Genomic DNA, 15,712 nt, shown 5'->3' with positions numbered 1-15,712 from the left:
TTTTACTATTGACCCTTCTTCCTTGTCCATAACTTTGCATTCCAGTAACTCATTATTATAATTACTATTATTATTATTATTATTAATGCATTCTGATTGCACTGTGATTCCATTTTTGACTGAAAACGTTGGTATAAATCTTTGTTTTCCTACTCTGTCTCTGGTTGTTGGTGTGTATCTTTGAATAAAAGTGGAATTAACAGGTCTTCGTTGTAAGCCTATGGATATTATCCCTCACAACATTATATTTCAAGGTGGATTTATAAATAGTCTTTGTAACCATGAATGCAACCCCTCTTTTCCTCACCTTTTGTTTTTCACGGTAGTAGACCATATGGTTGTCTGATCCAAAATGTCTCATGCCAATTCATCTAAATTCACCAATCCCTAGTATGTCAATTTTTTTGTTTTGCATTTCTTTCTTAAAAATGTCCACTTGGCCTACGGATTAAATAAATAAAAGGAAAAATGAATTAAAAAATAAATATCAATTGCAAAGAGCTCTGCTGAGTACAGGAACAGTAAACAAAAACAATTTAAAAATGATCATAACAAATGCGTTAAGACCTCAAGCATAATTTACAAATTCTTAAGTTAAGATTTTTCACATGTCCATATTAAAATTATTGATTTTTCTGTGTGTCCTGATATCCTCTGGTCCATAGGAACAGAACCAACACTTCACAATACTATGATATCTCCTGCTGTGCTTAAACTATTATTACAGCAACTGCGTCAAACAATCTCTTTGAGTACTTTGCTCCCTTTCACTGAATTTCACCACTGACCCGGAGTCCATGCCTCTCTTTAAATCCGCCAATGACACTTCAAGAGAAAGAGAAGCATTCCCTTCCAAGGTGGCTTACCATTTCAGAAACTGAAGGAAGTACCTGCTGTATGTCTCTCCTGCTTGATAGCAGTTATTGGAATCTACTTGAGAAGAATCTGCTATTTTCTTATAATTAAATTTTATTACTTCTTAAATATATTTCGTAGAAAATTATAAAATATTTCACCTCAATCTAAATCACCTTTTGTATTTCATATCTGGCACAGTTTGTAATAGTATGAAGTTATTAAAAAAGACAAAATGGTATCTGATATTATTTTTTACCAGGTAGCTTATCTGGTGTTGATAGATGTCCTCAAGTTGATTGCAGTTCAAGGATACCCTATATGCTGGTGAATGGAATATTGCTGGTCATGCATCATTCTCATAATCCTTACATGTTTGCATTTACTGAGTCAGTAACTATATTACTCCATCTCATTAAAGATCTTCCTCTTTTTCACTTACCCTCTACTTTCCAGCTCTGTTATGTCCTTGTCTAATGTATAGTCCTCCTCTTCCTCCTTATAACTTCCTTAAAGTATGTTGTTTGTTGTTTTTACGTGCCCTCAAGTTGCCTGAGACTCATAGCAACTCTATGTACAACAGCCTTGAACTCTGCCCTATCCTGTGCCAATCTTATTGTAGTTGACACACCTACCGCCATTACCCAAGTCATTGAATCAATCCATCTCATCAAGGATCTTCCTTCCCTGCACTATCCCTCTACAATCCCAAGCATGATGCATTTCTCCAAGGATTGGTCCCTCCTTGTAACATGTCCAAAGTATGTTAGGCAAAGCTTCAGAATCATTGCCTAAAAGGAGCAGTCTGGTCTCACCCTCTCTAGAATGAACCTGTTTGCTCTCTTAGCAGTCCATAGTATATTTAATACTCTTCTCTATCACCACAGCTCAAAGTAATCAATTCTTCTTCCATCACCCCTATTCGCTGTCCAGCTTTCTTATGCATAGCAAGTAATTGCAAAGACTATGGTCTGAATAAGAGGCACCTGAGTCTCCAGACTAACATCGTTGTTCTTTAGTATTTGTCTTCCAATTTCCTAGCTGCAGGTACCAAAATTGTAGATTGGGGAGTCAAGCAAACTAAAGCTATTAATAATCTTAATCTCTTCACCATCTATCATGATGCTGTCAGTTAGCTCAGTGGTGAGCATCTTTGTTTTCTTGATTTTGATCTTCAGTGAAAATTTAAGGTTGTAAGTCCTTCAAGTCCTCAGGAAGAGGGATTGTCTCATCTGCAAAACACAAATTAATGATGAGTCTTCTCAATCCTGATACCACTTTCCTCCTCATAGAGCCTAGCCTATCCTGGATAACTATCTGAATAATCTGTTCTGCAAATAAATTGAAAAGTTGAAGAGATAGAATACATCCCTGGCATACATCCTTCCCAATTTTGAATCATGCAGTATTTCCTTGCTCTGTTCTGACAACTGACTCCTGGTCCAAGTATAGGTTTCACATAAGTTTGATCAAATGTTCTGGAATTTCTATTTTTCTCAGAGCTAGCTACAGTTTGTTGTGATGTATAGTCAATAAAACACAGATAGATATTTGTCTGGTGCTCCCTGTTTTCAGCCAAAATTCATCTAACATTAGCTATAGTATCCCCAGTATCATGGCCTCTTCTAAACCCAGCCTGCACATGTAGCAGTTCTCTGTTGATGTGCTGTTCCAGTCATTTTTCAATAATTTTCAACAGAATTTAACTTGCATTTGATATTAATGATGTTGTTCAATACTTTCTGCACTCTGTTGGGTCACCTTTCTTTGTAATGGAACAGATATAGATCTCTTTCAGTTAGTTGGCCATGTGATTGTCCTCCAGATTTCTTGGCACAACTTGGTGAGCACATCCAGGGCACCATCTGTTTGTTGGATTATGTCAGTTGGTATGCTCTCAACTCCCGGATCCTTGTTTTTTGCCTATTCTTTCAGAGCAGCTTGAACATCTTTCATCACCACAGGCTCTTGTGTGTATATTGTTTCATGAAATTCTAGTGTCTGCCAATTCCTTTTGGTACAATGACTCTGTATACTCTTTGAATCTTCTTTTAGTGCTTTCTGGGCCATTCAATATCCTACCAAAAGCATCCTTAAGTATTGCAAATTTGTGCTTGAATTTGTTCTTCAGTTTCTTCAGTTTAAGAAATGCTGTAGTCCCTTTGACAAACATCACATCACGCTCACTTTGAAGGAGAACTTTGACTATGTTCTTGTTGATGTTAGCTGCTTTCAAGCTTAGTATGACTCATAGAAACCCTATTAACAACAAATCTGAAACTTGTATATTACAACATTCTTAGGCTTCCTAAGAAACTTGAGACTATTGCTGTAGTCATTGTATCAATCCATCTTCTACTCTTTTGATTATTCTTCAGCTTCTTTTAATTTGTTTATTATTCAGGCCAAACATGGCCTATTCTGCATTCAATAATCAACATCATAACCTCAAGACATATTTGTATTCTTACAAATTCATATATTATTATCACTCATTGGAAGCAACTGAAAATCATGGATTGAATCTGATATACCATAGTCCTCAAAGTGATATTTTACCTTATTAAAGAAGTCTTTTGAAACTGATATGCCCAATTCAGTAAGCCCTTTGTTTTCTTCACCATTGTTTCTATGGGCATTAATTGTGGATTCAATTAAAATAAAATATTTTACAACTTTGCTCTTTTTCTCTATTTATCATAATTTTCCTTATATATCCAAGTGTAAGAATTCTTGTTTATTTGTGAAGAGGTGTAATCAATAACAAAGGCTATATAATTTATCTTCATCAGAAAGCCTTCTAGTCCTCTTCACTTTTAACAAGTCCTTGAAAGTAATTATTTATTTATCAAGAAATATATAACAATGTAATAAAATAGACCTCTAATAATGATTTCAGAGGATAACAACTTCATTGTGGATTCTTTCTATGTCATATTAAGATACATATGCAGTTTATCACAACATTATTCACAATAGCAAAGAGGTAGGAACTTCCCACATATCTGTCAAAAATTGAATGGGCAGAGAAACTATTGTGTATTCACAAAATGGAATACTTTAAAGCACTGAAAAATAATGAAGTCATAAAACACTACACGATGTGGATGTGTGTGGAAGATATCATGCTGGGCAATATATATAAAACGTAATCACAGTAATAGGATCAAGGTGGGGAAGAGGAGAAGAGTGAGAAAAGAATGGATAGATAATGATTCCTGCGTTTGAATGACAGAAAAGGGTATGCTGAAAGGAATGGGTTACTAGCAACCATGTGTACGACAATTAATAATCTAACATAGGGGTTGATGAGAGAGGAAGATAAGTACACATTAATAAATGAATAATAAAAGAAGAAGCAAAATAAGACATTTCAAGTTCTAAAAAGATGTGAAAGTTTGGAAAAAATCTGAACTTTGATTTTTTTTGACATGTCTTTAAAAGCCTTAATTCTCACTTAATAGGAGGAGATGTATGCTTAAAGAACATTCCAGATCAATATTCATTTTGTTCTTCCTGTAGACCTGTAATCAATATTTTCTTTTCTTACAAAATGTCATATTTTAAAGAAGATATAGAATATACACAGCAGTTAAGGTTTGACTTAAATCATCATCAAATCTATGAAATAGTGAAGTTTTTCTTATAAAAGTTTTATTCTAGTTGTTTTATGTCTTATAAATATGCAATATAATATGCAATTATCTGTCTTATAGATATGCAATATAAAAATGCAATAAATAGAGAAGAGTTTGCCCTCCTCCTTGCAAGTAAAGTAAGTTTTGGAAAACAGAATACACATCAACTAAAGTGGAACTGACCTAAAGAGGGCTGGAAAACGTAACAGAATACTATTAATTGTAAGCTAGAAACCACTGAAAATAAATAAACTTATTGATGATGTTGATGTAGAACAAATAATACCAAAGAAAGATTACTCTGTTCTGGATGCTGGGAGATAAAAGAGAAATAAGCTTCAAGTACTTTTGTTAAATTTTCCACGAATTACTATAAAGTCATTAGAAACCTTGAAGAGTAAGAGAGACATCCCACAGAAATTATTTATAGATTCTAAATATAATAAGGTTAAGTTTCCTTGGAGACACATTAATTCTTTCAGTCCAGATCTAACTTGATCTGAGGTAACTTTTATATTAGGAGATGTTAACTGAATCTTCCTTCTCTATTCCTTATTCTTAAATCAAGTAACAATTTTGAAGTTTATAAATTTTAGATGAGAAAAGCACTTTTGAGAATAATAAGACTTGCCTCCATATTTTAAACATTATATCTACTGAGCTGTATTTTGTGAATATAATTTATGATGAATATAATATACATTGTTAGATAAAAATGTAACTTCACCTATCTTAGAAACAAGAAGTTAGGGGTCTTATTAGACATTCACATTTAGATTCAACAAAATTGCTGTAGATAAGATCTTCAATTGCTCATTTTACTATAGAAACATATGAATCACAACTTCTTAATGTAATCTAGAAAAATTGTCATTATTAGAGAATTTTCACTTAAACTTTATGCTAAGACATGAATTTCGGTGTCTCTATATTTTAAAGGTGGATTGTTGTTGTTGTTGTGTGAGGTTTTTGTTTAGTTTTTTTTTGCATTTTTCTTTACCAGGAGAAGACATTTTACTATGTGAATCATAACATTTGGGCTAATATTAAGAATAATGGGAATTCCAGAACACTTAATTGTGCTCATGTGAAACATTGACTTGCTGAAAGTGAGGACTTGATGTAGAAGATTAAGCACTGCAATCTTCAATAAGAATTGTTGTAGTCAAGGCCCTCTCTAAATTATTGAGGAGCAATAAAGGATGTCAGTTTGAGCTTAAAGGTACACCTGACCCAATCCATGGTCTTTTCTGTCAGTTGATATGTTCCAGATAACTGGACAATTACCAAGGATGACAGAAGAATTGATGTCTTTGAACAGAGGTGTTGAAGAAGATTACTGAAGATTTGTGGACTAAAAAAAAAAATTTCTCCTGGACAAAGTTCAGCCCCAGTGTTCTTTGGAGGCAAAGATGATGAAACTTCATCTTACATACTTTGGGCATGTTGCTAGAAGAGGTTATTCCTTGGAGAGGGACATAATGCTTGAGAAGGTGAAGGGGTGGCAAAGAAGTGGAGAAATTTCAATCAAGTGGGTTGACACGACAATGCCAAGATGGTTTGTAGCAATGGGTTTGAGTATTGTGAAGATGAGAACAGTGTTCAAATAAGTTGTTCATAAGGTTGAAAGAATGGGAATCCTAGAACACTTAAGAGTGTTCATGTGAAACCGACACTTGGATCTGGAAACAGTCTATTGAATAGATCAAGGAAACACTACATGACTCAAAATAAGGGAAGATGTATGTCAGGGATGCATCCTATCTTCATATCTTTCCAATCTAAATATGGAACAGTTCATCCAGGGAGCTGGGTTCTATGAGGAGAAATGTGGCATCAGGATTGGAGGAAGACTCATCAACAACTTGAGTTATGAAGATGACAACCTTGCTTGTTGAATCTGAGGAGGACCTGATGTGTTTGCTGTAGGAGGTCAAAAACTGTAGTCTTCAATATGGATTTAAGCTCAACATCAAGAAAATGAAAGTTCTTACCACTGGGCCAACCATCATGATAGATAGAGAAGAGACCGAGATTGTTAGCAGTATCAGCTTGTTTGGTTTCACAAATCAACACTCTTGACACCAACAGTCAGAAAATCAAAGACAAATTGTTGTTGTTACGTGCCATCAAGTCAATACAGTGGGAAAATTTACTGTCACAGGCTTCCTTAGAGTACTGAAGAGCAATGATGTCAGTCTGAAGATTAAGGTGTTCCTGATATTGGGCATGGTCTTGACAATTACTTGATATTCATCAGAGAGCTGGACAATGACAAAGAATGATAAAAGAAGAATCAATGCCTTTGAGTGGTAGTTCTGGAGAAGAATATTGAACATAACATGGACTGTCAAGAAAACAGACAAATTTGTCTTACAGAGGGTGAAAACAAACTGTTCCTTGGAGAGAAGGGTTTTGAAGCTTCATCTCACATACTTTGGAATATTGCCAGGAGGGATTAGTTTTTGGAGAAGGACATCATGTGTGAAGGAGTAGAGCAACAACACCATAGAGGAAGATCCTGGATGAGATAGATTGACTCAGTGACTGGGGTAATGGGGATAGGTTTGCCTGAGACAATGAGATTGGCTCAAAGTAGGGTAGGCTCCAAATCTATTGCACATACAGTGGCTATGAGTCACAGGTGACTTGACAGCACATAGCATTAACAACAACAAATAGGTCCTTACTAAATATTTTTTTCTCAGTTTGTGGGTTTTCTTTCAACTCAATTGGAGTTTTTGATTTGCATCTTATTGTTGTTGTGTACCATTGAATTGAACCAAATCCAAGCAGACCCTACCCCCACGCCAGTACATTTTCAGACAGTAAATTGCACGGCAGGAGATTATCCATCTTTCTCCCACAGAGCAGCTGACAGATTTGAGCTGTGTTCCTTTTCAGATTTTAGCATAGTTTCTTATCATAATCTTCAATACAAATACGAATTTTATTATTGAACAAGTTGGAAATGGCAATTTTCAATTTTGTCTAGAGTGGAAAGAGATCCCAAACAACAAAGCACTACAGAAAAAGAAAAACAAGGTAGCATACATCACCCTCTCTAATCTCAAATCTTACTCTGTAGCCATGCAGTTTTGATTATTGTGGCTACAGAGTAAGATTTGGTATTTGTATTGAGATTATGTTGATTTTGTAGATTGCTTTTGGTAGAATTGTCATTTTGACAATATTGGGTCTTCCTATCCATTAACCTGGTATGTTCTTCAATTTCTATAGGTGTTTTTGTTTCTTACAGTAATATTTTATCATTTTCTTCATATAGATCCTTTGCATCTCTAGTTAGGTTTGTTGCAATCATTTAATCTAGTTGTTAACTACTGTAATTAGTATGATTTCTTAGCTCCTTCTCTATTTATTTTTATTTTTTCTTTTAACTATGGAGAAATCCAACCAATTTTGAAGTTGATCTTGTATCCTGATATTTTACTGAATTTGTCAACTATTTCTGACAGTTTCTTGCTTAAAATCTAGGGTTTTCTTAGTGTGCTAAAAATATAATCTGCATATACAGGTTTGCCAATTTGGGTACCTCGAATTTCCTTCTCTTGCCTCATTTTTATCATTAAGACTTCCAATATAACATTGCATAAGAGTGTGAGTCCTTGTGAAGTTCTTCTCAAAGAGAATGCCTTTAATCTCTCCACATTGAGAATGATATTAGCTCTTAGCTTTGCATATATTCTTTTCAATACGTTGAAGAGATTCTTCTCTATTCCTATTTAATTGAGTGGTTTAATAAAGAAGTGGTTTTGGTTATTGTCAAAGGCTTTTTCTGTATTAATTGATGGAATCATGGTTTTGTTCTTTGCTTTGTTAATGTGACGGATTACATTGGTTTTTTTAAATATTTTATATTGGTTTATATAAAAAGTTCATCTACCTTGTTTTCCACATTGAATTTTTTACATCTTCTTCACCACCACCCTCCATCAAATTGTGCGATCTTATGAATTTACCCCACACTCATCCTCACCCCTCTCTGCTCACTTCCCCCCACCCTTGGATTTTCATCCTTATTCTACAATAATGGTCTTATACAACATTTGTCATTATCGGGCTGAGTTAATTCACTTAGCATAATGCTTTCCAGTCCCTCCTTTGTTAGGGGGTAGTTTACAAAGCCATTGCTCCTTCGTGAGTATGAATGTATCATAATTTCTCAATCATTTGATGCTTGGGCTATTTCCTATATTGGAAAAATTCCTGCATATCTGTTATTAATTGCACTTTGTCATAAGGAATTCTTTTATATATATATACTGTTTTGTTGGTCATGATTTTGTCAAGGATTTTTTTTTTCTTTTTCTATGTTCATGTTCATGAGTTTGCAATTTTGGTGGTGTCTTTACCTAACTTTGGTATCAGGGAATTGTTTGCTTCATAGAATGAGTCTGGGAGTATTCTTTCTTTATCTATTTTTCTGAAATATTTTATATAGAATTGATTATAACTCTTTTATAAATGTTTGGTAAAATTTGCTGGTAAACCCATCTGGTTCAGGCCTTTTGTTTTGACTGAAAGTTGTTTTATTGATATCTTTTTGTTTTATGACTTGTACAATTTCTTCTTTTGTGATGAGTCAGTTTTGGAGAGTTGTGAGTTTCTAAGAATTTGTGTGTTTCCTCTATGTTTTCATATTTGAATTTGAGCATAATTTTACATAAAATTCTACTTTCAGAATTTCATTACTTGAAGTAATCTTTTTATTGTAGTTGGTTCTCTTGTGGCATTGCCCCTTTCATTTCTAATTCAAATTAATGTTATCTTTTCCTTTGTTAGATCTGCATGTGGTTTGCTCATTTTATTGACCCTTCTGAAGAAAGGTATTGCTGATACCATCAACTGTTTTTTCTGTTTTCTATTCTATTTAATCCTGCTCTATTTTTTATAATTCCCTTTCCATTAGAAATTGTCAAATTTTCTTGCTAATGTCTTTCTATTGGAGATGTTGTGTTAAAGAGTTTATTTTCATTCTTTTTTCTCATTTCTGAAGTGTTTTCTTATTGTTTGTTATTAATTGACCTCTAGGTAATATCCCAGAGGTTTTACTATTTTGTGTTTTCCTTCACTTTTGTTTCAAGAAACGTTTTTTATTTCCATTTCTTACTTATTTTATTACTCACTTATGTTCAAGTAGGATGTTACTTATGTTCCAGGAAGATGTGGCCTTCTATAACATTTTAATGCAATTTTCAGAATCTCTTTTGATATCAGTTTTGGTCTTTTATTTCTTTCTTATTACTGTAATAATATTTTTAAAATTGTTATTTTAGCAAAGGTTGCAGAAAGATTGGGTTTCATTCATTCATCATTGCACATTTTCATCTGTCCCGCATCCTTCCCCCTTCTCCAGTCCACTTTGCAATGCTCCTCTCTCTTATTCCAGACTGTAGACATTCATATAATGACTGAAAGATAATGAACACTGCATTTGACTTTAAGAGAGGAAGAACTGTTTGAAAGGAATGCCATAACCTTTTGTCTTTCTTCATAGATACAGCTTTAGAAGTCACCTCATAACTACACTGGTCTTTAGTCATTAGTTGTCAGTATATTAAATCTATCCTTCTGGTGGGTTTTAAATTCAGTTGAAATTGACTCAAAGTTTTGTTTTGTTTATCATATATTTGTTTTCATTTTCTTCACCTTTACCTTGAACTTGTACATGAGTAATTGATGGTCTCTTCCACCATCAGTTCCTGACCTTGTCTTAACTGCTGATATTGAGCTTCTGCATCAAATCTTCCAAAAGAATTAATTAATTTGATTTTTCTGTAGTTCACCAGGCAAGAGCCATGTGCGTAGTTGCTGTCTATGGGTTGTTTTGAGGGTGTTTCTTTTTTTGTTCTTTTTTTTAAAAAAAAAAAGGTATTTGAAATGGCTGAATCATTGATTACAGAAAACCTATTCAACCTCAAGTCTCCTTCATGCCACAAAAGCCATCATTCCAATTACCAGCCCTTCCCATTTTCCCCCAACTTTTGCATCCCAGTCACCAATTATCAGTAGTGCAACTTGACTCAATCTTCAATCAATTTCAGATTGTAAAAGTTATTAGGAATCTTAAATGTATTCATATTTTGCTTTAGTGATTGGTGAGTATATTTCAATAATAGTATATTGACAGATCTTCTATGTGGGTATGGACAGTGAAGTAGACATGAAAAGCTTTTATACTGAAGATGCTAGAGAAAAAAGACGAGATACCGCTGATAATTCTGAAAACCATGGTTTAAAAAGAAAAGATGCGGAACTCATTTGAATACTGACTAAAGGAAACAACTTAATAAAAACTTTCAATAAGGATATCAATGTTGTTGTTGTTGTTGTGTGCCATCAACTCGTAGACAACTCATAGTGACCCTATGAACGAAAGACCTGAGCACTGTTTATAGAGTTTCCTGAGGCAAGCCATTTCAGAAGTGGATGCCACTACTGCTTCAAAGCTTGCTTTAATTGGAGAGCTCCACCAAACACTGTCCACCATGGGTAACCATTTTTGCATTTGACACATTGATGTCACAGTGTTTAGCATTACAGCAACTATGAGTTACCTCTGTACAGCAAATAGACAGACCAGTGCTATACCACTTAAAAGAATGTTTGACCAAAACCAATTAAAAACCAGGCCTGAGGGTCACGGATTAAAATCACCCACCTTGGGCTTGGTAGCATAACTTTCTGTCCACTAAGCCAGCATAGCTTTCTCTATGTTGCCATTGTTATTGTTGATAGGTGCTGTAAAGTCTTAAACAACTCATAGTGACCCTAGGAACAAAAGACCTGAGCATTGTTCACAGAGTTTCCAGTGGCAAGCCATTTCGGAAGTGGATGCCACTTCTGCACAGAATTGTAAACAGTGCAACAAGACAATTTCAAAAACTATCTTTGGTGCATGAAGATCCAGACATCTGTATCTACAACAGAAAATAGCTGACAAAGGGAAAGGTTCAATCCTCCTCTAGTCTCCCATACCATGCTACCGGGTCCTTGCAGAGATCAGGGGAGTAACTTTACGACCACCACCAATCACCAGGTGGATGGCAGGATTCTCTTCCCGGGTTAATCCAGTTCTAGCTGAGGTCATGGCTACGCCACCTTGTATCTGAAGCAGGAAGTTCTTGTAGCTTACTTTTGGAGTACTGCAGACAATATCTCACTTGGCCTAGAATCAACCCATGGACCAGTGAGAGCGTCACCTCTGAATGGAAACTTTCTGTGTCCCTGAACATCCTTACCGAACACACTTCATGGCCACATTTGGAGCCTTTCACAGAGTGACCTTTCCTTAGACATTTCAAGTTGGCAGTGATTGTCTCCTCATCTTGACCCTCCATGACTGAATCATCTTCCTGCTCCCACCCTGAGATCAACAAAGACTAGCCTGGGATCCTCTGAGGTCAACAGAAACTTGTCACCAGGCTACACATGCCACACTTTGACACATCTTAGATAAACCCTTAGTCTGGAAGAAGTGCTACCCAAGATCTAGTTTCCATTTTGAAGCCCCAGGTACCACTCAGATAAGCAGACACTCTGACTGAGGCAACATCCAAGCTCCATTTATCTGCTGGACTAAGACAAATTGTTTGGAATTTAATTTTGCTTCATTTTGATTATTTTCAATAGATTTTTGGCTATCTCCGTGCTCCATTGTTTCAGACTTTACTTTGCAATTTTCTGTCACTTTGCCAAACAGGGGTGCCTTGCATGTCTCTGGGATGCTGGAAACTACATCTCTTGCAATTAAAATATTAGCCAAAGGTTTTATTGTGAATCCAAGCAAAATAAAGTCTATGACAATTTTCAGTTTTTTGTCCATATCTATCATACTATTGCCTGTTGGCCCAAGAGTGAAGATTTTTGTTTTCTTAATGTTGAGATGTAATCTAGATTGAAAGCTGTTGTCCTTGATATTCTGAAGCAAATGTCTCAAGCTCCTCTTGCTTTCAGCAAGCAAGATTGTGTTATCTGTATTGACATAGCTTGTTGATGAGTCATCCCCTAATTTTGATGCCACATTCTTTGTCATAAAGTTCAGCTTCTTGAATGATTTGCTCAGCATACAAATTTATTATGTATGGAGAATGAATACAGCCCTGGCATATAAATTTCTTGATTTTAAACTGTGCAGTGTTTTCTTGCTCTGTTTACACAAAAGCTTCTTGGTCCAGATATAGAATTATTATAAGCATAATTAAGTGTTGGAGATTTCCAATCTTCTCAATGTTAGTTATAGTTTGTTATGATCCTCAAAGGCAAATGATATTGCATAGTCAATAAAACACAGATATGTATTCTTCAAGTATTCTCTACTTTCATCCAGGATTCTTCTGACATCAGAATGACATTCTTGGTGCCATGGCCTCTTCTGAACTCAGTTTGAATTTCTGACTAGCACTGCAATTTAAAAAATAAAACCTCTTAAGAATTTGTACGTAATATTTTCCTTGGACCATACTTTTTTCTATATAGGTTTCTTTATGTTTAATGTTGTTGTTGTGTAGTGTCAAGTCGGAATTGAATAACTGATGATCTGGCAAGTTTTCAGAGGCAGTAAATAGCACTGGAGGAAATTGCCCATCCTTCTTCACTGGAGCAGCTCGTAGCCTCAAAGCACATGCCTTCAGGATTGAAACACAGTTTCTTGCCACGAGGCCACTAAAAACTTATTGAGTCAAAACCAGTTTATAGGTACAGTAAGACCTCAGAGGCTATAAATTGCATAGGAGGAAGATTGCCCATGTTTCTCTCACATAGCAACTACCATATTTATACTGCTTATGTTTGAATTTACAGTGCAAAATTTTACCTATTGGGCCCACAGAGTTCCCTAATAGCAAATTAAAATTGAGTTCTACGTAAATTTAAGGCTTGTGTTAATAACTGAAACAAGGTATAAATAACTTGCTAATAATTAAGTTTTATTGAAAATTTTCATACTGTTTTGCAAAGGTGAGCATAAAATAAAAATAGGTTTTATTTACCTGGTTAAATATTATTGAACTTCTAGTATAATAAAATTGACCAGTGAGGTCATCAGTAGTGTGATGTGTTGGTTTGAATCCACCCAAAAGATGGTGGGTAAGCTCCCTCTCTGAGATTTGCAGCATACTGGGAACTCACTCAGGGTTAGCTATCAGTCTGTTTCAACTGGATGGTAATGAGAGTGAAAGAATCTCATAAAATGAGTATGTGTGTCATAGATATTAAAAAGACACGTTTAATCTTTACCCCACTTAACTTTTTCCAAATTAGTTGAGTTCAAATTAGCAAGGTCTTTGACAATTTTACACTAACATTTTCAAAGGCTCCTGAGGCTTCTGCTAGTTTAGTGCAGTGCCAGCCTGTTTTTAATTCTCTGCTCTGGCTTCCAACCCTCTATTTTAGTACTTAACATCCCTGGAGATCCCTTTAGTTGTGCAGAATGATTTTCTCAGCCTCTTTGCTGAATTTAACACAGTGCCTTACCATCTCTTTAAAACATTTTTTCCCTCTCTGGACTTCTCTGACCACTAACCACTCGGACACTTGTAATTACTTTCTCAGCTCTTGCTTTTTTACCAACACATTAAATGTTGGAGTGCTGGAGATTTCTTCCCTTCCCTATCACAAACTTTCCTACCAATAATGACCTATCCTGATTCCTTGTCTTTAAATATTGTTGTTGTGTAGTGTAGAATTGGGACACACCCATAGCTGACCTTCCAGTGGGTTTTCAAAGGCAGTTAATCGCACAGGAGGAGATTGGTCATCTTCTCTCACTGAATAGCTGTTAGATGCAAACAGCTTCCCTTTAGAATTGGAAAGAAACTTCTTATCACCAGGTCACTAGAACTGTCATCATAACCAAATTCACTCAATGGATTGAGTTTTAATCAAAAGATTATTTTGTTGTTGTCAAGTGACCATTTGCCTCTAGCAACAGCTCAAAAAGACTAAGCTTTTACCTTCTTGGCCTCCAAGGAGCATCTGGTTGCACCTCCTCTAAGACATTTTGGCAGTCCATGGGATATAAAGTGCTTTTTTCCAGTAACACAGCTCAAAAGCATCAATTCTACAGTCCTTTTTGTCCCACTCTCAGTTGCATAGCAAGTAATAGAAAAGACAATGGCCTAAATCAGAAACACCCTTGCCTTAATACTGATATTATTGCACCTCAGTAGTTGGAGAGGTCCCTAGCTGTAAACTTTTCCAATACAAGACATCTTCTGATATGACTCCTGAATGCTAGTCTCAATAATGTTGAATGTAAACAGAAATAGGATAAAATCAGTGAAAACTGGTCCACTGGTGTGAAATTTGTTCTATTGGTTGGTGTTTGTTGTTTGTTTGTTTTTTTTTTACTTGACATTTATATGTAATCCATATTAAATGCTCCATATTAAAGGTCTTTGATCTTCTGCAGTAAGTATCTCAATTCCTCCTCATTTTCAGCAAGCAAGGATGTATCATCTGCATAATGGGTTGTTTATGAGCCTTCCACTAAGCCTGATGCCACATCTTTCCTCATAGGGTCCAACTTCTTGAATGATTTGTTCAATATATAGATAGAAGACCTGTGGAGTAGTTTTTTAGCAACTATTAAAGCATGCAGTGTTTCCTTGCTCTGTTCACACAATAGCCTCTTTCTTGGTCTAGGTTTAAATTTCACATGACCATGATTAAATGTTCTGGAATTCCCATTCTTCTCAATGCTAACCATAACTTGTTATGCTCTAAAGATAGCAACTTTTTGTTGTGGTGTGTTGTCATGTCAAAACTGACTCTTTAGCATGTTTTCACAGGCATTTAATTTCATGGAAGGAGAATGGCCATCTTTCTCTCACTGAGCAGCTGATAGATTTAAACCATAGGCCTTTGAGATTGCAGGGTAATAGTTATAAATATTTGGTTTATGTTTAATAAAATGCATTATTTCAAGTGACTTTGAATACAATTATATTTGTTGTTATTGTTGTTATGTGCCATAGACGTTTGCGACTCATGTTGTTGTTGTTATGTGCCATCAAGTCATTTGCGACCCATAGCGACCCTAGGTACAATAGCCCTAAACTGTGATCTATCCTGTGCTAATCTCGTTGCCTTTGACACACCCATCTCAATTACCCCAGTCACTGAATCAATCCACCTCATAGAGGGTCTTCCCCTCCTGTGCTGTCCCTCCACTCTACCCAGCATGATGTCCCTCTCCA

This window comes from Elephantulus edwardii, unplaced genomic scaffold (assembly GCF_000299155.1).
Source record: "Elephantulus edwardii isolate Elephantulus edwardi_28Jun2011 unplaced genomic scaffold, EleEdw1.0 scaffold00144, whole genome shotgun sequence".
NCBI classification, from domain to species: domain Eukaryota; kingdom Metazoa; phylum Chordata; class Mammalia; order Macroscelidea; family Macroscelididae; genus Elephantulus; species Elephantulus edwardii.
Note: the sequence above shows the minus strand (reverse complement) of the source record.